At 37.4% G+C, this 23,975-nt stretch overlaps 1 protein-coding gene and 1 pseudogene across 2 annotated transcripts in view; one reads left to right on the top strand and one right to left on the bottom strand.

Annotated features, from left to right (window-relative positions):
* MAP4 (microtubule associated protein 4) overlaps nucleotides 1-23,975 on the bottom strand; it is a 178,164-nt gene that overhangs the window by 142,230 nt on the left and 11,959 nt on the right. The gene's annotated exons all lie outside the window — the stretch shown is intronic.
* LOC306647406 (importin subunit alpha-8-like) lies at nucleotides 2,873-8,360 on the top strand (annotated as a pseudogene). Its single transcript has one exon. The product of its transcript is annotated as an importin subunit alpha-8-like (transcript).

Here is a 23,975-nt window from a genome sequence, read left to right as displayed (position 1 = left end):
CTCATGACTGTGAAAGCCAGTGACTTGCAGAACACTCTTTCTGTGTGCTCTACTACACTGCTTTGTTATCAATATGCCTGTTATCCTCTGAAATGTGAGTTCAAGAGTGAGGATTTTTAACTCTGACATGCTGGCACATACCTGTAAACACAGGAAATCAGGAGGCTGAGGCAGGAGAAACAAATATGAGGACAGCCTGAGCAACTTAGCAAAACCCTGTCTCAAAATTAAAAATTTTTAAAGTGCTCAGTAGTAGAGCAGTTGCCTAGGGCATATGAGGCCCTGAGTTCAATTCCCAGTACAAGAAAAAAAAAGTTTTCATGTTTTCCAGCACTGAAGACCTCCAGTGAACATACCTATCACAAAGGATTCAAGAAATCATCCCTCTCCAAAAGACGTAAGAAGTACATGCTACAAAACCCCAATTTCTACTTCGTGGATGTAAAATGTGCAGAATGCTATAAAATCACCACAGTCTTTGGCTACAAACAGTAGTTTTATATGTTGGTTGCTCCACTGCCCTTGCCAGCCTGCAGGAGACAAGCAAGCCTTACAGAAGGATGCTCCTTCAGATGGAAGTAGCACTAAAAACAACCTGTATGAAAAGAAGTGAGAAACCATCCCAGTGAACATACTGTGGATACCAAAATAAATAGTTTTTAAACTTTAATATGCATATCCCCTGGGAAGATGGTTTAAAACACATTACAGAGTCCTACTCCCAGAATCTGATTTGGTTAATCTAGGGAAGGACATGATAATTTGTTTCAAACTAGCTCAAATGGTTATAATACAGATGATATAGAACAATCCTTATCAACATATGTCTTTATAATTTAATCTCAAAAGTCATAACTTGAATTCTTTTTACACTAAGGTTAACCAAAATATTTGCTGGCAAATTTTGTTTTTAATAGATTGGTTTTTAATCTGAAAGCTGTTTGGCTCAACAATTCTTTTACAGACTTTCTCTAAAGCAACTGGGTAAACCATCAAAATCTGTTTAACTACAGCCCTTAGTACCAAGAAAATAGAAAAATTATAAAAATGAAAGGAATTTTTGCAGTCAAATCATCTGCTTTATAACTGAAAGGGCTTTTGAAAACTAGTCACATTTACCATACAAGTGACATATGTAGTCATCAGTTTGGAACCCCAAAGTACAAGCGAACTATAGATCCAAAACAATCATTAACAGTTCAACATCTGACCCCAAAGTATTTGACAGCCATTGCTGAAATAAAGCTTTCCTAAGAGCACCCTACAATACAAACCTCCACTCTTGGTTATTATAAACCAATAATAAAACTCTTGGTTTTAGGGTTTTAAATTCAACAAAATTGATATAAAAGAGCACCAAATGCTTGTAATGAAGAATCCAAAAGTGAAATTAAGAAAACAATTCCAAGCCAGGCCCAGTGGCACACCTAGAGGTTGGGAATTCAAGACTAGCCTGGGCAACACAGCAACATTCCATTTCAAAAAAACTGTAATTCCAGCTACTCATAAGCTGAGGCATGAGAACTTAACAAATATTGCTGAAAGAAATTAAAGATCTAAACAATGGAAAGGGATCTCCCAATCTTATGGGTCAGAAGACCTAACAATAAGAATGGTCACACTCCCCAAAATGATCTACAGAGTCAATGATCTCTAAAAATTCCATCATGAAGTAAGAATAAAGTTAAAGGACTCATACTTTCCAATCTCAAAACACGCTAGATAAAGCTACAATAAGACAATGTAGTATGTGGTACTAGTATAAACGTAAATATGAAAAAATGGAACAAAGTAGAAAGTTTGAAAAATAAATCTTCACAGTTACACTCAGTTAATTTTCCACATAAGTGGCAACACAATTCAATGACAATCTTCAACAAATGGTGCTGGGATACCATTTTATATTGACTTAATTTTAACAATGGGATATTTGGGCTAGGATGTACCTCAGTGGCAAAGCGTCTGCCTTGCATTCGAAAAGCCCTGGGTTGGACCCCCAGTTCCAAAAAAAATAAAAAAGACAAAAAATGGGATATTTTATATCCACTTTTTAAAAAAATAAAGATGGAATGTCTACTTGCACTACATATAAAAAGTTAACCCAAAATGGAAAAACATTTAATCTTAACAGTTCAAAGGGACTATAGGGCTAAATCCTCATGACCTTAGATTTGGGCATGTTTCTTAAATAGGACACTAAAAGCACAATCAACCAGGGTGGGGATGGGGGAGGCAGATAAATTGGATCTCATTGAAATTAAAAACTGTTCTCCTAGAGCTGGGGTTGTGGTTCAGTGGGAGAGCACTTGCCTAGCACAGGTGAGGCACTCAGTTTGATTCTCAGCACCACATAAAAAGATAAATAAAGATATCATATCCATCTAAAAATGCTGAGGCTGGCCTTGAACTTGTGATCCTCCTGCCTGAGCTGCTGGGATTGCAGGCACATAAAACCATGCCTGGCTTTCCCTTTTTTTTTTTTTTTTTGATTGTCCTTTAAAGGAGAACAGTTTTTGTGGGTTTTTTAAAAATATCATGCTAAGTGAAATAAGCCAATCTCAAAAAACCAAAGGACGAATGATCTCGCTGATAAGCGGATGATGACACATAATGGGGGGGGTGGGAGGGGTTGGGGTTAGTGTTAGTGTTAGGGTTAGGATTAGGGTTAGGGAGCGGGGCAAGAATAGAAAAGGAAGGATTGTATAGAGGGAAAAGAGGGGTGGGGGAAGGGAAAAAATAACAGAATCAAACAACATTACCCTATGTAAATTTATGATTACATAAATGGTATGCCTTTACTCCACGTACAGAGAAACAACATATATCCCATTTGTTTATGATAAAAAAAAATATATATATATATTTAGCTGGATTTAAAAAGTAAAAAAGTGTTTATATTTTATTTAGAGATACGGTCTTTTTTAAACATTTTGGGACAAGGTCTCGCCAAACTGCTTAGTAGGGTCTCAATTGCTGAGGCTGACTTTGAACTCATGATCCTCCTGCCTCAGCCTCCCAAACCACTAGAATTATAGGCATGTGCCACCACGCCCAGTCCCTTATTTTCACAAGATAATTTTTTTCAGTCAATAAAATATTTTTAAAGCGGAGTTTACCAAAAGAAACAAGCTTGGCTGTAGATACACATACAAACCTCTGCAATACAAGGTTACTTATAGAATAGCTTTTCCTAGAAGCACAGGAGAAAAATTAAGGTTTCAACAATTAAGTAGACATTCTTCGTTTTGTACTATGGTGTGAGACCATAAAAGTGACAATGCAAGTTCAACCATGCAAAGTGATCATAATAATCTGTGAGACAAATTACAATTTTCTGTGATCTCTAAAAAACTTTCTGAAGCCAGACATAGTGATATGTACTTGTAATCCCAGCTACTTGGGAGGCTGAGATGGAAATATCATGTGCCCAGGAGTTTAAGACCAGCCTGGGCAACACCAAGAAATCCCAAATCCAAAAAATTCCCAAAAAAACTTTTTTTTTTTTTGGTTCAAACATCAGAAACTATCAGTTATGACAGGCAGAGTGGCATATCAACTTGGGAGGCTGAAGTGGGAGGACAGAAAATTCAAGGTCAGCCTTGACAACTTGGCAAGATCCTTCTCAAAATAATTTTTAAAAAATTTTATCTATCTACCACATCTAATTTTGCAGTTCTGGGGATTGAACCCACAGGCACTTTGCCACTGGGCTACATCCCTAGCTTCCTGAGTCACTAGGATTATAGGCATGTACCATAACACCTGGCCCTCAAAACAAAATTTTTTTTTCAAATAGAGAGTGAACCCAAGGACACCCTTTACCACTGAGCCACACTGCCAGTTCCCTGTTTTTTTTTTTTTTTTAATGGAGACAGTCTCTCTAAATTATTGAGGCTAGCCTTGAACTTGCAATCCTCCTGCCCCAGCCTACAGGCCTTTGCCTCCACCTCCAGCTCCAGCTCAAAATTTAAAAATTTTAAAGGGGTTAGGTAAAGTGCCCCTGAGTTCAATCTCCAGTAAACCCCCCCTCAAAAAAAAGGCAAAGACAGAGAAAAATAAACTGTTATAATTGCATAAGAAAACAGGGAAACTAATACTTAATATAGAAAATAGAAACACTGAAATTTATACTGTTAAGCCTCTTTATAAAAAACTTAGGGGTAACTACCATTTGACCCAGTTATCTCATTCCTTGGTAACACTGAAAGGACTCAAAATCAACATACTACAGTGATAAAGTCACATCAAGGTTTATAGCAGTTCAATTCCCAACAACTAAACTATGGAACCAACCCAGTGGCCCTTCAACACATAAATGGATTAAAAAAATGTGGTAAATATACACAATGGAATATTACTCAGTCATAAAAAGGAATGACTTTATGACTTTTGCTGATAAATGGATGGATGTGGAGACTATCCTGCTAAATAAGCCAATGTCCAAAAAAAAAAAAAAAAAAAAAGTAGAATATTCTCTCTGATATGCAGATGCTAACACATAACAAGGGGGTGGGGAATAGATGTTCAGTGGATTAGACAAATGAGAATGAAGGGAAGGGAAGGGAAGGGAGCAGGGCTGGGAATAGAAAAGAGAGTAGAATGAATTGGACATAACTCTCCTATGTTCACAAATGAATACACCACCAGTGAAACTCCACATTATGTAGAACCACAAGAATGGGATCCTAATTAGAATGTTATACTCCAGGTATGTAAGTCAAAATACACTCTACTGTCATGTATATCTAAAAAGAATAAGTAGATGTAATTTGGACAGGGCTTGCCACCTTCTCCTTGTATAATTTATGATATGGAGTAGGCATTTTTACCATACCTTAGAAAATTGTCACAACTGTTTAAAGTTTGGAATACCTCAACACTTTATCTTTTGTACTTTCAATGTCACAGAAGTATCCTCTAGAGTTCTTTCTTGCCAGAATCACTTCCTCTGGGAGATCTTATTTTTCACCAACTCACATTCTTCCTTTATGGAAATAAGCTCACTAAATTCTACTGGATAAATATTAAGTCTTTTGAATGGGCATTAACATTCCCACAGAGCAATTTCTTCTGTAACTTCATTTAGGTTCAATTTTAATTTTACTTCCAGTGTTGTTACTTTTGGTTTTTTGCTGTGTTTTCATCTTTGCTGGCCAATTCCCTCTTCAGCTATCCATTTTTATAATTGTCACATGGTTTATCACTGGAAGATGAGGAGGTAACACTCTGCATGTTTTGCTGCCTCTTCATGAACTGAATAACAGATACACAGACACAAACAGAAGTGACACGACTGGTCAATGATTTTGATGAACACTTGTTATTTATGTAGTGATTTGTGAACGGAAGAACTAATAGTGAATCTTGTACATTAGGCAATTAGTGCATATCAGAACCACACAAAGCAAGAACTCCCCATATGTCAAATCACAGAAACTGGGCACTTACAAGGCTCCTTCCATGGTTTCCTGCTGGGTGGCTTCCTCTTTCCAGTCGAAGATGCCTACTAGCTCCTGAAGAGTGACTGAGAAAGTTTAAGTACAGAGGCAAAGATGCATCCGTGAGGCGACTACAGAGGATGACCATCAGCCTGGAGCTCCGGAAAGCCAAGAAAGATGAGCAGGTCTTAAAGAGAAGGAATATCAATGATGTCTCCCCTGAACCAGCTTCTGAAAAACTAGCAAAAGGGTTCAGCCTCTCTCTGGATGAAATAATTAAAGGTGTGAACAGCTCGGATCCAGTTGTATGTTTCCAGGCCACACAGGCAGCCAGGAAAATGCTGCCCCGGGAACAGAACCCTCCTCTAAACTCCTTTGTGAAGCAGGGCTCATTTCAAGGCTGGTGGAGTTCCTGAAGTCATCTCTTCACTCCTACCTGCAATTCGAGGCAGCCTGGGCTCTGACCAATATTGCTTCTGGGACTTCAGAGCAGACCCAAGCCGTGGTGGAAGCAGGTGCCATCCTGCCCTTGATCGAGCTCCTGTCTTCCCCGTACATGACTGTGCGAGCAGGCCATGTGGGCCCTCGGTAACATTGCCAGTGACGGTCCAAAACTCAGAGATGTCATTATCTCCAGCAATGCCATCCCACATCTGCTGACCCTGGTTTCGTCAGCCATACCAATCACATTTCTGCGGAATATCACGTGGACCTTGTCCAACCTGTGCTGAAACAAGAACCCGTATCCTTGCAAGGAAGCGGTGAAGCAAATGCTGCCTGTCCTGTCCCACCTGCTGCAGCATCATGACAGTGAGATTCTTTCGGACACCTGCTGGGCTCTGTCCTACCTCACCGATGACTGCAATGAGTGCATCGGTCAAGTGGTCAGCACTGGAGTTCTGCCCAGGGTGGTAGACCTCATGACCAGCTCGGAACTCAATGTCTTGACCCCTTCTCTCTGCACCATGGGGAACGTTGTCACAGGAACGGATCACCAGACCCAGCTGGCCATCAATGCAGGCCTGCTGAGTGTGCTGCCCCAGTTCCTGAAGCACCTCAAGACTCCCATCCAGAAGGAAGAAACCTGTACCCTGAGGAACATTGCTTCCGGGCCCCACCAGCACATCCTGCAGCTGATTGCCACCTTTGGTGGATCTACTGAAGAATGGAGAATTTAAAGTTCAGAAAGAGGCTGTGTGGACAATGGCTAACTTTGCAACAGGGGCCGCCGTAGACCAGTTGTTTGTGCTTGTGCACTCAGGAGTCTTGGGGCCACTGTTGCATCTGCTCAGTGTCCCAGATGTGAGGACTGTTCTCATCATTCTGGATGTCCTCTCTTACATCCTCCAAACAGCAGAGAAACTGGGTGAGAAGGAAATCCTGTGCCTTCTGATGGAAGAACTGGGCGGGATCGATAGGATCAAGGCTTTACAGCTGCATGAGAACCGTCAGATTAGCCAGGCTGCTCTGAACATCATCGAGAAACATTTTGGTGAGGAAGAAGAGGACATAATTTTTCCCATCCTGAACCAAGAATGTGAATGCATGATGACTGTAACGAAAAAATAGCAGTACTTCCTCCACAACTCCTAAAGCCCATAACCACGCACTAAAGGATAACCTCTTTGAGAAGCAGCACTGCAATTTCTTAGTAAATCACAAATGTAAAACCTTTAAAACTTAAAAACAAACAAAAAAAAGGCTCCTTCCAGATAATATAATCTAACCACCAAGTATTACGTGAACCCTTGAGATACATGCCTGGTGACCATCTACTGCCTATTTGACCCTTCAAGTGACGGATGTTACTTCACAGCTGAACACCTAGGGAAAAAAGCCCCCAAACCAACTTAGTGGTTAAGAGTACAGGTCTGGAATCAGACTGCCTGACTTCTCAATCTGGCTTTCCCCTGTCAAACTAAGTTAAATTTGGGCAAGTTAGGTAATCTTTCCATGACTGTTCCCTCATGTGCAGAATAGGTATATTAAGACCTGCAATCATGAAGTTGTTACAAAGGTTAAATGAGTAATCTATGGGAGAATTTATTATTTCTAGTACACAGCAAGTGTGAAGTAAATTATAACATGTGAAATTAATCACATCACAATCATCTATAGAGTACTTGGTTTTCTTTACCCACCCCCGTACATCTTGGTTCCAAATCGTCTTCCCGTATCTGGACTCTGCACCAGTCTCTTAATAGAACTCTCTGACAGTCTCTCACATGGTTATCAGAATTACCTCCCTAAAAATAAAATCTGACTCTCTCCCCTCCCCAAACAATTCAGCCTAAAGTCATTATTAGGTAGAACTGGCAGAGCAAGGCCAGGAGCTTTGGCACATGCCTATAATTGAAGCAGCTCAGGAGACCGAGGCAGGGGGATTATGTGTTCAAAGCCAGCCTTAGCAAAAGCAAGGTGCTAAACAACTCAGTAAGACCCTGTCTCTAAATAAATTACAAAATATGCAATTCCCAGCGCCACAAAAAAAAAAAAAAAAGGGGGGGGGGGGCTGGAGATGTGGCTCAGTGGTAAAGTGTGCCTAAATTCAATCTCTGGTATCCACCACCCCACCAAAAAAAGGGCTGGGGGTGTGACTCAGTGATAAAGCACCCCTGGGTTCAATCCCCAGCACCAAATAAATAAAAAAATAAATAATCAATCCAAGAGAGGAGGGAATAGGCTCAACTTTAAGAAAACTGAGCTTATGACAAACAGATCCAAGAACACAAGATCAATGATTCATTCATTGATCTTTTCATTTATTTATGGTACTACAACTGAACTCAGGTACCCTTTACCACTGAATTATATCCCCAGTCCTTTTTGAGAGGGCCTTGCTAAATTTCCCAGGTTAGCCTTGAACTTGTGATTTCTTTGCCTCAGCCTCCAGAGTCACTGAAATTACAGGCATGTGACACAGCACCCAATAAGTAGATTTTTTTTCTTCCTTTTTTTGGGTACCAGGGATTGAACTCAGGGGCACTTGACCACTGAGCTACATCCCCAGCCCTATTTTGTATTTTATTTAGAGACGGTCTCACTGAGTTGCTTAGCATCTCCGTTTTTTTTGTTTTTTGGGGGGTGTTTTTTTGGTGCTGGGGATTGAACCCAGGGCCTTGTACTTGTGAGGCAAGCACTCTACCAACTGAACTATATCCCCAGCACCTCTCTTTTGCTGATGCTGGTTTTGAGCTTGTGATCCTCCTGCCTCAGCCTCCTCATTCACTGGATTGCAGGCTTGCAACACCGTGCCCAGCCTAGCAAATAGATTCTTATTCTAACTCAATGAATAATACTGAGTCCTTGGAAATAGATTAGTGTTTTTGTATTAAGGTTCATTCATTTTGTTATTTTTCAGTGCTGATTTTCACCGTTTTCACTTTCAAAATAAAACTTCATTTGGAATGGGGGTCACTTTTGAACTTATCAACAAAAGCAAACTCCTAGTGAGACCTGATCATTAGCTTCACAAATAATCAGTATTTTAAAAAATTGCTGCTTCTTCAACAACCTATCTCTGATTTCTCTGTCTCAAAGAGAAAACAGTAAGAAAAGAACAAAAAAAAAAAAAAAGAAAAAAACAGACAATATTAACTCTGAAACTAAAACAGGTTGTGGAGCTGCTCCTGGTGCTGTAACCTGATCATGATGCACACAGATAATCTCCCATTACACCAACATAAGAAAGCCACAGATAACAGACAAGCTACCACCTTCTTGTATTACAATCTCATGTACTTGCTTTGGATGTTGGGCCTCATTACCAAAAGTAAAAGTAACATCATATATTTGGCAATATCTAGTAGTTAAGGATCAAGTAAATGTCTAAAAGGAATTACCTGGTAAAGCAAGTTACATGGCACTGTACAAAGAACACACACTTATCATCAAATGTTTTCAAGAAGCAAAAACACAATTCCAATCCCAATCTCACTTATAAACTATAAAAAAATTTGAGGCTGGGAATGAAGGGAGATAGAGGATTGAGTGGGGTAAAAGCTAAGGGGAAATGGGTTTATTTGGGAGGTTTTTTTGGGGGAGGAGGCAGGAAGTAATGAAAATGTTCTAAGACTTTTTACAGTGATGGATATAGAAGGCAGGAGGATTAGAAGTCCCAGGCTAACCTGGGCAATTTAGCAACAGCCTGTCTCAAAATAAAAATTTAGCTTCATAGCAGAGTACTTCTGGATTCAACCTACAAAACCACACACATACACACCACACACACCTGGGGGGCTGAGGCTATAGTTCACTGGTAGAGAGCTTGCCTAGCATGCATAAAGCCAAGTTCAACCCCCAATAGCAGAATAAAAAATTATTTCATGTTTAGTAGGACATTTCACTCAGGCAAGGAGGCACACACTTGTAAATCCCAGCAGCTCGGGAGGCTGAGATAAGAGGATCAAGAGTTCCAAGCCAGCCTTAACAAGAGCGAGGCCCTAAGCAACTCAGTGGTCGAGTGCCCCTGAGTTCAATCCCTGGTACCCAAAAAATAATAATAATAATACATTTCAATTCCATGTGATTTGAAAAATACCTTCCTAAGCAAATTATGACATATGTACCTTCATCTCTGAAGAAACAAACTAAAACAAACTCCAAATATATGTTTCTACATCTATGCACATTCATAGTGATTTTATAATTATCAGTTCCTATTTGAGTTATACCACAGTTATCTATAACATACTAAGAAAAAGATTATGCAGAGTACAAGAAAATGGAATAGCAAAATTTAATTAGACCTATTACATAAACCTAGCTAATACAAAAAAATCCAAAGTATGAAATCTAAATTTCCAAATAAATCTGAACATCTGGCAGTATATTACAGAGCAATTAGAAAATATTATGCTATGGAAAAGACTTAATCATTCTGGCTTATGTTTTGCATTTTCTAGCAGAAAACTAATGCTAGGGTTCATTGAAACAAACTGCTAGTATCTCCTATTTCCTCCAAAAAGAAACAAGAAAGTGATTATTTCAGATTTGCTTCTGAAAAGTATAATGGCCCCTATTTACTATATTATGGAAAATATGAACAAGAATTTTAATCAAAATAGTATTTTGTAAAGCTATGTGTACCCTTGTGTGTGCATGTGCGTGTGTGTATTACTCAGGACTGAACTCACAACCTTGCACATGGTAAACAAGCACTCTACCACTGAGTTATATCCTTATCTTTCTTTTATTTTATTCTTAAGACGGTCTCAATAAGTCACCCAAACTGGCCTCAAACTTGCAACCCTCCTGCCTCAACTGAGTAGTTGGGATTACAAGCATGAACACCACATCCAGCATAAAAGTTTTTTTATTTCACTTTTTTTACTTTAAATACTAAAGACTAGCCAGACACAGTGGTACACACCTGTAATCCCAGCAACTCAGGAGGCTGAGGCAGGAGGATTGCAAGTTTGAGATCAACCTCAGCATCTCAGCAAGGTCGTAAGGACTTAGGAAGATTCTGTCTCAAAATAAAACATTTTAAAAGGGCTGAGGCTGTGGCTCAGTGGTTAAGCAACCCTAGATTCAATCCCCAGTACCAAAAAAAAAAAACAAAAACAAAAAAAAAAACTAAAGACTGATTCAAACAAGTATTTCTGAAACTACCAACAAATCTGGTTTATTTCTATTTCCTTTAGCAAAAATTTACTGTCCAAAGTATGCAAAACAATATATTCTTTATTTGTATATGAACTATCTCCTCAGGTACTTAACCAGGAGTAACGGATTTATGATATCCTCCTGAACATGCACATACAACTTAACTGATACTATGAAAAAGATGTTTTGTATATGTACGTATTTATTTACAAGGAATGATGCCAACGTATGTTGAATAAATATTATATACAGACCTTATGTTAGCAATTAAAAAGTACATATTCACAGAAAATGTCTAGAATATACACATCAAATGTTATTTCTTTTATACTTTTTGCATTTTCTAAATTTCCTACATTAAATAAATACTTTTATAAAAAAGAAAAAATTAATGTCACTTAAAAACAGATACTTAAAAACAGCCTCTGGGAAGATGGAGAAGACATATTTTTCCCTATTTTCACAATTAAGTAAAACTGAAAACCCTAAATGCCACATAAAACAAACATAACACAATGAAAGGTGAAAAAAAGAAAGCATAATATCTGGGGAGCTCAGAACTCAAAGAATAAAACACAGCAACTGGTTTTATCGTGACTCATATCCAAGAATCAGATCTATGGGGCTGGGGTTGTAGCTCGGTGGTAGAGCATTTACCTCACATGTGTGAGACACTGGGTTCAATCCTCAGCACCACATAAAAAAAAATAAAATAAAGGTATTGTGTCCAACTACAACTAAAAAAAAATTTTTAAAGGAATCAGGTGTAGTATAGTTGCCAACTACACAAAACATTAATTACTACATAAATGCCAAAATACCAAAAAATGCAAACAAGAAAAGTCCCAACAAAAGTCAGTTTTCTTCTGCAAAAGGACCAGCAAAGGGCCAGTTTAGCAAGACAGGAAAGTTTTAGCTAATAATCAATCTACTCTAGCCAAACAGCACAGAAAATACTTTGGTCCAAACCCAATCCATGCTAGCAAAGGCCAACTGGAAACCTACACCCACCCTTCTCAAGAAGCAACAAGCCACTCAACACCCCTTGCAGTATAAAAGCAGAGAAGATCATGTAAGTGTAAGGTAGCTAGGAATTTTATCCCCACAAGGTACCTAACCTCAGGTCACTGGAGACCACTTGGAGAGATGGTACTTACACAACATCATATTAATATAAATGGCACTTGCCTTAAAAAGTAAATACACAACTACCACTTAGCCCAGTAATTATACTCCTAGGCAAACTGCCAAACTGTTTTCCAAAGTGGCTGTATGATTTTACAATTAACTGTTCCACTGTCATACCCTGCTTGTGTTGGGCAAGTGGCCCATGCCTAGAATCCCAATGATTCTGGAGGTTGAGGCAGGAAGATGGGAAGTTCACAGTCAACCTCGGCAACTGAGTATGACCCTGTTTCAAAATAAAAAAAGTCAATTGTGTGCACACCTGTAATCCCAGCAACTCAGGAGGCTGAGGCAGGAAGATCACAAATTCAAAGCCAGCCTCAGAAATTTAGCAAGACCCTGCCTCAAAATAAAAAATGAAAAGGGCTGGAGATAAGCAGTTCAGTGGTAGAGCACCCCAGGGTTCAATCCCCAGTACCAAAAATAAATAAACAAAAATTAAAAGGACTGGGAATGTAGCTCAGTGGTAAAGCACTGCTGGGTTCATTTCAGAAGGAGGGGTGGGAGACTGTGGTTGTGGTATAATACCATAATTCTGCAAGATGTTTCCACTGGAAAAATTGGGTAAAGGGCACAAGGTATCCCTGTATAGTGTTTCTTAAAGTTGAGTTTAACCCTATATCTGAAAATTAAAAGTTTAACAAGGTATTTTTTAAAAATTATATAAAGCTTGGATTATCTAATCCTCGGCACCAATAAATATTATAAACATTTACTAAAAATTTTTTAAACTATATAAAAATTGACAAATATGCTGAATATTTGGACTTAAGGCAGGATTATGATTTTTTTTTTTTTTTTTTTTTTTGGTTCTGGGGATTAAACCCAGGGTCTTGTACTTGACAGGCAAGCACTCTACGAACTGAGCTACATCCCCATTCCTGAATTATATAACTTTATATCTTTGGTACCTAGGCCAAAACCTAGACCATATTAGACAACAAAAATATTTATTGGATTAGATTGATCATCACTTTTAAAGTATAGGATGTACATAAACCTAACAATTTATATCATTGGCTTTAAACAAAGCAACCATACCTAAAAACAAATGCCAAAAAAAGTTATCTTCAAGCAAAAAATATTCTATATTTTTCTTCAAAAAGAGAACAGACCCAATCTTACACTACAATGATGTAGAAAGTCATGACCTCATCATTTTAGCCAATTTAATACAAAAGATATGGGAAGTGAAAGGAGGAAAAAGAGAATAAGTCAGTCTGCAGAGTTTAAAGTACCATGTATGTAATGTGAAAATTAGCATATAGCAGAGATTCTTTATAAATTAGGAAGCATACATATGAACCATATATACCCACCCACTGCCAAAGATTTTTAAGGAAAAATCTTATTCTACTTGTCCCAGTTTAATTAGTATTTCTGATTTTAACTAGGTCTGGCTAAATGGGATGTGTCTTGAACAGAATGTCTTTAAGGATAAAGAATCGGTGAGCATCTCTACCATCTATGAATATAATCGATTAATCTACACAATTCTCATCCAGTAACAAGTCTTTTATTTTACCAAAAAGAACCAAGTAATTCATTAATGAAAGGGGAAAATGCATAAAAAAACCTGTCATCACTTTGCTTAAAACCAATTTAAAAAATTGTCTTTTCCAGTTTAAGTTGCCTTGTATAAATACCTGAACTCAAAATATAGATACGGTTTTAAACAGTCTTCATCATTAAGTAAGGAAAGTGTAGTCACCATCCTGTAAATAGACTTCATGATTGACTAATGCAAAGAAAAATGGAGTCAGCCCAAACTATATGAACTAAATTAATAATGATAACTCCCACCAACATTAACATCAACATCAGACTAATGGCAAGGCATACTTACCTTCTTCCTTTATGGTCCATAAAAACTATGTACATATGAACTGTTCATTATTTCAGAATTCAACACCTTTGAACATCTCTCTCTCTCTCAAACCTCTGATCTTTAAAATCCCGATTATATACACTTTGTTTTGTTTTCTTTTGTTTTCCATAGTGCGTGGGGATGGAATACAGAGCCTTGTACATGCTATGTGCTATGCACACACTCTATCAATGAAACACATACCCAGTCACCTAAACACACAGCTTTTAATATACATGGGTTCAGGAATTCAAAGTCTACAGTAGAACAATGAAGTCATCGCTAAAAGGTGCCTGAATCAAATCTCAACTAGTAGAAACTCAATCATTCATTCATTACTGATATATTTCCCTTGGAATATGATATAACATAAGGCAACTCATTGTGTTGACCTCTCTTGTCCACTAAGTTTTATCACTGTGCCAGTGAATGGTATAGAATAAAGTCCTAGACAATCAACTAAAGCCGTAAACTCAAAAGAATGATGGATAAGAATAACGGATCATGCCTAGCATGGTAGTGTAGTCCTATGAATTCCAGCAACTCTGACGGCTGAGGCAGGTAGATCATGTGTTCAAGTCCAGTCTCAGAAACTTAGCAAAATCCTGTCTCAAAATAAAAACCTAAAAGGACTGAAGATGCAGCTCAGTAGTAAAGAGTCCGTAAGTTCAATTCCTGGTACCTTAAAATAAAAAAAAAAAACTAAAGAAATAAAGGCCAGGTATAGAGACAGAGGCCTCTAATCTCAGCATTTTGGAGGCTGAAGCAGGATGATCACAAATTCAAGGCCAGCCTGGGCAACTCAGAGAGATCCTGTCTCAAAACTTAAAAATTTTAGAAGGGCTGGGGCTGTACCTCAGAGGTAGAGACACACCCAAGTTCAATCCCCAATACTGAAAAAATAAAGAAAAATAAAAAAAGAGAGAGAGAGAGAAATGGATTATATATAAGTATAAAGTACAAAAATATAAAATTTCTAAAAGAACACACACGCCCCTTGTTTTTGGTGATTTTTTTTTAATTTTTTATGTTTTTGGGTGGAGAAGGTAGTAGGGATTTAACCCATTAAGTTGCTGAGGGTCTCACTAAATAGCTGGGGCTGCCCTCAAACTTGTGATCCTCCTGATCTGTAGGAATTACAGATGTGTGCACCCCAGTTTTGGTGATAAATTCTTATATACAACACTAAAAAGCAAGATCCAGGAAATAAAAAAATTAATATTTGCTTTTTAGGGATTGTGTTTTTTGGCACTATGGATGGAACGCAGGATATTCTACCACTGAGCTACATACACAACTCTTTTTACCTTAAGACAGACTCTCTCTAAATTGTTCAGGCTAGACTCAAACCTTTAATCCTCCTGGCTTAGTCTCTCAAGGAGCTGGTATTAGAAGTTCACACTACTGTGTAATTTTTAAATTACTTTTATAAAATTAAAAATTTATGATCTATAAAATAATACTGCTAAGAAAAAAAAATCAAACTGGGAGAATATTTGCAAAATACAGATATGATAAAGAATTATTATCCAAAATATAAAAAGAACTGTCAAAAATTAACAATAAGAAAATTAATCCAATTTTTAAAATGGGCAACGGACCAAGCATAGTGGCCCGCACCTATAATCACAGTGATTTGGGAAGCTAAGGAAGAAATATCACAAGTTCAAGGCCAGTCTCAGCAACTTAATGAGGCCCTAAATAACTTAGTGAGACCCTGTCTCAAAATAAAAAATGAACGACTAGAGATGTAACTTGGTGGTAAATTGCCCCCGGGTTCAATCCCAAGTAGTGAAAAAAAACAATTTTTTTAAAGGGAAAAAGGAAAAAGGATTAAAAGATTTGGATACCTCACCAAAGAAGATACAACTCACAGCAAATGAGCTTTTGAAAATATGTTCAATATCATGTCATGTCATAAGAGAACTGCAAATTGAGACAATGAGATACCACTACATCTCTATTAAGAGTCACCAAAACAAGTTGGGGATATAGGTCAGTTCGTAGAATGCTTGCTTCCATGTACAAAGCACTGGGTTCAAATGGTCACCAAAATCCAAAACAAACAATACCAAGTGCTGTCAAGGATGTGGAACTCTTCTGTTGCTAGTGGGAATGCAAAATGGTAAATCCACATCAGAATACAGTTCAACAACTTCTTATAAAACTACATATATTCTGGGCTGGGGTTGTGGCCCAGTGGTAGAGCACCTGCCTGGAATGTATGAGGCACTGGGTTCGATTCTCAGCACCACATATAAACATATAAATATATAAATAAAATAAAGGTCCATTGACAACTAAAACAAAATTTTTTTTTAAAAACTACATATATTCTGATCATAAGATCCAGCAATCATGTTCCCTTGGTACCCAAAGTTGCTGAAAAGATGTTCACACAAAAACCTGCAAATGGGTGTTTATAATAGCTCCATTCATAATTGCCAAAACTTGGAAGAAACTAAGATGTTTTCAGTAGGTAAACAAATTATGGTACACCCAGACAACAAAATGTTATTTAGTGATAAAAAGAAATTATCTCTAGGCCTCATGGCACATGCCTATGAATCCCAGCAACTCAGGAGGCTGAGGCAGAAGGCTCACAAGTCCAAGGTTAGTCTCAGCAATTCAGCAAGGCCCTAAGCAACTTTGTGAAAACCTGCCTCAAAATATAAAATAAAAATGGGTTGGGTATGTAGCTCAATGGTATAGCACCCTTAGGTTCAATTTTCAGTACAAAAAAAAAGAAAGAAAGAAAAGAAGACACTATCAAGTCAAAGAGATATGGGTAATCTTAAATACATACTGCTAAGTGAAAAAAGTCAGTATGAAAAGTCTATATACAGTATGATTCCAACTATATGACAATACAAAAAGACAAAACTATGGAGACAGAAAAAAGATCAGTAGGCACTGTACTGGGTGCATGTCTATAATCCCAGTGACCATGGAGGCTGAGGCAAGATGATCCTAAATTCAAGGCCAGTCTTGACAAACTGAAGGATAGCTTCAAAAATTTAGCAAGACCCTGTCTCAAATTTTTTTAAAAAAGGACCAGGGAGGTTAATCAGTAGTTCAATCCCCAGTACAGTAAAAGAAAAAAAATAAATAAATTTAAAAAATAAATAAATATATATATATATATATATATATATATATATATATATATATATATATATATACACACACACACACACACACCACATGGCAGCACAGGTCTCTAATACCACTGACTAGGGAGGCTGTGGCATGAGGATCACAAGTCTGGGGCCAGCCTCAGGAACTTAGCAAGACTCACAGCAATTTAGTGAGACTCAGTCTCAAAAGTTTTTTAAATAAAATTTAAAAAGGACTGGGAATGTAGATCAGTGATAAAGAAACCCTGGTTTCAGGAAAGGAAAGATAGTAGAGACAGACAGTATTACCCTATGTATTTGTATAATTACATGTATGGTGTGACTCTACATTGTGTACAATCATAGAAATGAAAAGTCGTACCCCAATTGTGTACAATGAATCAAAATTTTTTTTAAAAAAAAATAAATTTTTTTTTAAAGATGAAAAGGGAAAAAAAAAAAAGAAGAAACCCTGGTTTCAATTCCCAGGGCCAAAAAGAAAAAAAAAAAAAAAAAATCAGTGACTGCCAACAGATGGGGAGGGGAATGGGTAAGGATAAATAAGAAAATCACAGAAGATTTTTAGGGCAGTGAAACTAATATATATATATCTCATTCATTATACATTTTTTCCAAACCCATAGAAAGCATAACACTATGAATGAAGCCTGATGTAAATTATGGACTTTATTTAATAACAACATATTAATAGCAGCTTATCAACTATACAACATTCATGCAAGATGTTAATAGAAGGGAGAAGAGGAGTATACAGGAATTCTACACCTTCAGCTTAATTTTTCTCTAAATTTCATCAAAGGACAAAGTACCTCAACCAGCTTTTTTTATTTTTTATGTTTTACAGTGCTGGGGATTAAATAATAAGCCAACTGATCTACATCCCCAGCCCTTAATTGGCTTCTTTTAAAAAAAAATTTAAATCAGACTCTCTTTATTACCTTCCAAAAATACATAAAAATATGGAATGCTTCATGAATGTGTGTGTCATCTTTCCACAGGGTCAGGCTAATCTCCTCTGCATCAGTCCAATTTTAGGATATGTGCTGCCAAAGAAAGTACTTAGTTTTATTTTTTATACTAAAATCAAACAACACTTTAGGCTATTTGCCTTGCATGACTGGGGCACTAGGTTTGGGGCTCTAGGTTTGATCCTCAGCATCACATAAATAAATAAAATAAAAGGCATCATGTCTATCTACGACTAAAAATAAATTTAAAAAAAAAAAATCAAACAACACTTTGTTCCTTAAAATTGAATAAATGAGCCTAGCAGAGGAGGTTGGTTTTGTAAACAGAAAAGCAAAGGGGGGAAAAAAAGTGGACCAATCCTTTCAAATTACTTTCCTTGTCAAGAGGGGACAGGGAGACAAAGTAATAGAAATATAACTAATTGGTTAATATCAGATAACTTCAGGTTACCTTCAGGTCAACAAAGCAGAGGAAAATTGATTATCCTGTCAATTGAAACTGGCCTGTACAGGAAATTTAGTTCTCTCTCTCTACTCCTGATTTCTCAAGGAGGTCAGAAGAAACCCCTTAGTTTTAACTTAATGACATGCAACTATATAGTGTGAAGAACTCCATTTTGTTTTTTGGTTTTTTTTTTTTTTTTTTTGGTAACAGGGAATGTAACCAATTCCCAGCCCTTTTTTTGTTTTTATTTGTTTGATTTTGAAACAGGGTCTTTATAAGCTGCTCAGGGTCTCACTAAATTACTGAAGCTGGCTTTGAATTTGCAATTCTCCCGCCTCAGCCTCCTGAACTACCGGAATTACAAATCTGAGCCACTATGCCCCTGGCAGTCCATTTTGATTGTTAGCTACTCTGTAGGGGCTTAGTGCAGTAGCTTAGTCCAAAAGAATGGCTTTATGTGATTTTTATCTAACAACCCAAAAAAGAGAGGAATCTCTAAACAAGAAAATAATCTCTTTAAATACTACTGAATCACCTCATTCCATCACTAACATCACTAATACCACTAACACATCAAACATATAATACGGTCTATCTCCTTGCAACTTAAAATATGATCTGCAAATTGACAGGATCAGAATCACCTCAAAGATTAAAACCCAAAATCTGGGATTCCACCCTAAATCTTCAGTCATAATGTGCATTATAACAAGATCACAAGATCTGAGAGGCTCTAATCTTGAGTTTCAATACAAGGGCCACATAGGGCCAGGGGGACAAAAATCAAGGCCAAGAATCTTCCAAAAATTAAGTCTTATAAAAAGACATTCCAGGGGCTACGATTGTGGCTCAGTGGTACAGTGCTTGCCTGACAGGTGTGAGGCACTGGGTTCGATCCTCAGCACCACATAAAAGTAAACAAATAAATAAAATTAAGGTATTGCATCCATCTACAACTAAACATATTTAAAAAAAAAAAAAAGGTATACCATGTATCTCAGATCTAAATTAAGTCCCCAAATCTTTTCACTACCCCAGAGGGCTATATAAAAGCCTGCCCTGGTGTTGAGGTGGGAAAAAAAGAGTAAGAAAATTCTTGTTTATTACAACCACAAAATAACCCTTTGCATACACTGGCAACTTAGGTTCTCATAATGTAGATAAGTCAAGGAACCTCAAGTTAATGCAGTTTATCAATGACTGGCAAAGTTACTGAATACCTGACAGAAACTAACATCAAGACAATAACTTCTCCATAGCACCAACTTAAGCCAAATGTTAACAGAATGATACACTTAATATGTTAAAAGAAAATAAAGACAAACAATAACATTCTATACTCAAAAAAGGCATTTTTCAAAGATAAGAGAAAAGGGCTGGGGCTATAGCTCAGTTGGTAGAGTGCTTGCTAAGCATGTACAAAGTCCTGGGTTCAATGTTCAATCCCCAGCACCACCAAAAAAAAAAAAAAGAGAAAAAAAAATATACACATACCTACAACTTCTTCTGGGGACAGGGTCTTTGCTCTACATAGAGTCTCAAAAGGATCTATGCTTGGGGAAATTACTGAACTACCCGTTTACAAAGACCTTAATGGTCATTCCAAATCAGGCATGGAGGTATAGGCCTGTAATCCCAGGTACTGGAGAAGCTGAGGCAGGAGGACAGAAAATTTAGAGGCCAGCCTGGGTAACTTAACAAAACCATTTCAAATAAAAATCAGTTATTAAAAAAAAAAAAACACTTGCCAAGCAACAACAAACCTGGGTTATTTCCACTACCCCGAAAATTTCTACTACCCTCCCCCGGCAAAAAGTTATTCTACCTAACCACCTTCTCAGTATCTCTAGAATACCACCCAGGCTCTGCTTTAACATGAGTCAAATTCACTATCTTACCTTATCTTTAATATGAACAAATCATAAGAAAGTTTCGTTCCACCTATTTTTTTCAAATATTTTTAGTTGTAGAAGGACACAATATCTTTATTTTATTTATTTTAATGTGGTGCTGAGGATCAAACCCAATGCTTCATAAGTGGGAGGTAAGCACTATACCAGTGAGCTACAAACCCAGCCCATTCACTTTTTAACTTCTACTTGATGGTCCTAGTTCTTCTGTCAAAGCAACAAAATAGTAAATCTAATCCCTCTTTCACTTGTCAGATCTTTCATATATTAGAAAACAGTTGTTCCCATCTACTTCTTCACTAAATGGGTCATCTCCAGTTTCTTAAATAAAACCTCAAATCAATTGATTTACTCCTACCACCAGTCAGACAGTTTTCTTCCAAATAGGCTTCAGAGTACCCATGTCTCTGAAAATACGTCTAGTAAAACTGAACACAATAATAATGTTCCTAAGGGCCCTTATATATATTTCCCCACCCTCTCTTGCACCCCTGGGGCCTGTGTGTGTGTGGTTTTCTCTCTCTCTCTCTCTCTTTTTTTTTTTTTTTTTTGGCGTGGGTGGCGGGTGGGGGGGTGGGGACAGGACGGCAAGAGGGTACCAGGGATTGAACCCAGGGTGTTTAACCACAGAGCCCACATCCCCAGTCCTTTTTTAAATATTTTCTCCAGACAGCCTCACTATGTTGCTTAGGACCTCAATAAATTGCTGAGGCCGGACTTGAATTTGCAATCCTCCTGCTTCAGCCCCGCAACCCCTGGGATTACAGGTGTGTACCACTGCAGTTGTTTGGTTTTCTTAATAGTGAAGATTTAATCCAGTGATGCTCCACCACTGAGCTACATACCCACCCCGGCCCTTTTTTCTTTCCCTTTTTCTTTAAGATGGGGTCTCAGTAAGTGGTTTAGAGCCTTGCTAAATTGCTGAGGCTTGCCTTTAATTTGATATCTTCCAGCCTCAGCCTCCTGAGTCCCTGGCATTTCAGGTGTATACCATCACATCTGGCTTTGGAACCTTATATTTTTCATCCTAAAACTCTAACTTTATGATTCTGACTGCCTAAATAATGCTATTTTCCTCATTACTGTCTTAAAGTTAACAGAAAAGCATTAGGAAGAATTGTTTTAAAGAACATTTAGCCAGGTGCTATGGCACATGCCTGTAATTCCAGAGACTCAGAATGCTGAGGCAGCAGGATTCCAAGTTCAAGGTCAATCTCAACAATTTAGCAAGGCCCAAAGGACTTAGTCTGTCTCAAAATAAAAAATAAAAACAAAGGACTGGGGATGTGGTTCAGTGGTTAAGTTCCCCTGAATTCAATCCTTGATACCAAAAAAATAAAAATAAAAATAAAAAAAAACACTCCTTCACTGTGGTCCCTGAATTATACTGGTTGGTTTGCCTCTGAGGCACTTCAGCAAGCCTCCGCTAAACTGAGCAAATGAAGTTGTTCAGAATATCCTTCAAACATTTCTTTTGTCCAATTATAAATGATGTTCCATTTTAACTTGTTAAAGAACAGCTGCCTGGGTAGCCTGCTGACACTCATTCTTAAAATATACTCAGCTCAAGACTAAAAGGGAACCTGCTAAATTGGTTAAGTACTAGGCCACTGGCTGTATCAGAGAACCTCATTCTTGGGGATCCAAACATACATCTAATTTTAGTTATATGACTATACGATACTGATGTCACTGTTTGAAAATCTGATGTGATTAAAACACAGAGATTATCCCCACTTGTTAACCTGTTAAATTAGAAATTTTAATGAAACATTTAATGAATTTTGTTTCTTTTTCTGGTATTAGAAAAATGAACTCAAGGGCACTCTAACACTGAATTTATTTTTTATTGTTTATTTTAAGGCAGGATCTTACTGAATTATCGTGTCTGGTCTCAAATTTGTGATTCTATTGCCTCGAACTCCAGAGTAGGTGGGATTACAGAGTTATGCTACCAGCTGTTTGTTTTTGCTTTACAAAGCTAGGGTTTGAACCCAGGGTCTCAAGCATGCCAGAAGGTCCTCTATGAATGAGTTACATTCTCAATCCACAAAAAAAAAAAAAAATCAATGATAATCCTCACAGCTAACAAGAACATGATAATACGAGCTTTAATATGAGCTCTGGTGAGAATGTACAACCTTTCAGAAAGCAATCTTACAAAAATGTGTCAAAAGTCTTCAATTTACACATCTGCCTCAGTAATTAATATTATTTAAGAATGTATTATAATGTGAAGAAATTGGAACCTTAGTATATTTTAACTGTTGGAAATACAGAATGATGTAGTCACTTTAGAAAACAGTCTGGCAGTTCCAGATTAAACACAAATTACCTCATGACCTAGCAATTCCACTCACAGGTGTGTGTGTGTGTGTGTGTGTGTGTGTGTGTGTGTGTGTGTGTATAAATATATATGCTCAAGAAAAATGAAACAAAGGGCTGGGATTGTAACTCAGTGGTAGAGCACTTGCCTAGCACGTGTGAGGCCCTTGGTTCCATTCTCAGTACCTCATAAAAACAAATAAAGGGGGACTGGGGCTGTGGCTCAGTGACAGAGCACTTTCCTAGCATGTGTGAGGCACTGGGTTTTGTGTGTGTGTGTGTGTGTGTGTGTGTGTGTGTGTGTGTGTGTGTGTGTGTGTGTGTTACAACAAAGCAGTTTATTTGTGATCAGTGTTTGAGACTCTATACATCCTTCATAAATTTAATTTTACATAATCTGATACTCTCTTAAAACTTAAACTTTGAACTGCTAGACTTTTATTTCCTTAGAACAGAAGGGCTGGGAGGCACTGGGTTTGATTCTCAGCGCCACATATAAATAAATGAACAAAATAAAGGTTCATCAACATCAAAAAAAATTTTTTTAAAAAAAGGTATTCGGCCCATCTACAAGTTAAAAAAAAAAAAAAAAAACTAAAGAAAAATTAAACACAAAATCTTGTATACAAATGTTCACAGCAGTATTACTCATAATATTAAAGAAAAAAGCAAACATCCAACTCAACTGATAAATGGATAAATAACACCTATCACATCCATACATACAATGGAATATTATGTGGCCTCAAAAATGAACTACTAATACATGCTACAAGATGGCCTCTCTTGGAAAACATGCTAAGTAAAAGCAGTTAAATACAAAGGTCACATATTGCATAATTCCATTTATAATAACACATGCAGAATAGGCAAACAACGTAGTTTAGGGGTTGCCAGGAGCTAGGGGAGAAAAAAGGAAAGGAAAATGACTACTAATGGGTACAGAGTTTCTTCTGAAGTGATAAATTAGCAGTGATGTTGGAAAACTTGTGAATACACTAAAAACCAAAACCAACGAAAAGCTTAAATTTTGTCACATCACAATAAAGCTATTAAATAAAAAATTATCGGGGCTGGGAAGATAGCTCAGTCG

This window comes from Sciurus vulgaris (assembly GCF_902686455.1).
Source record: "Sciurus vulgaris genome assembly, chromosome: 16".
Classification (NCBI taxonomy): domain Eukaryota; kingdom Metazoa; phylum Chordata; class Mammalia; order Rodentia; family Sciuridae; genus Sciurus; species Sciurus vulgaris.
Note: the sequence above shows the minus strand (reverse complement) of the source record. Positions and strands in the feature narration are given on the sequence as shown.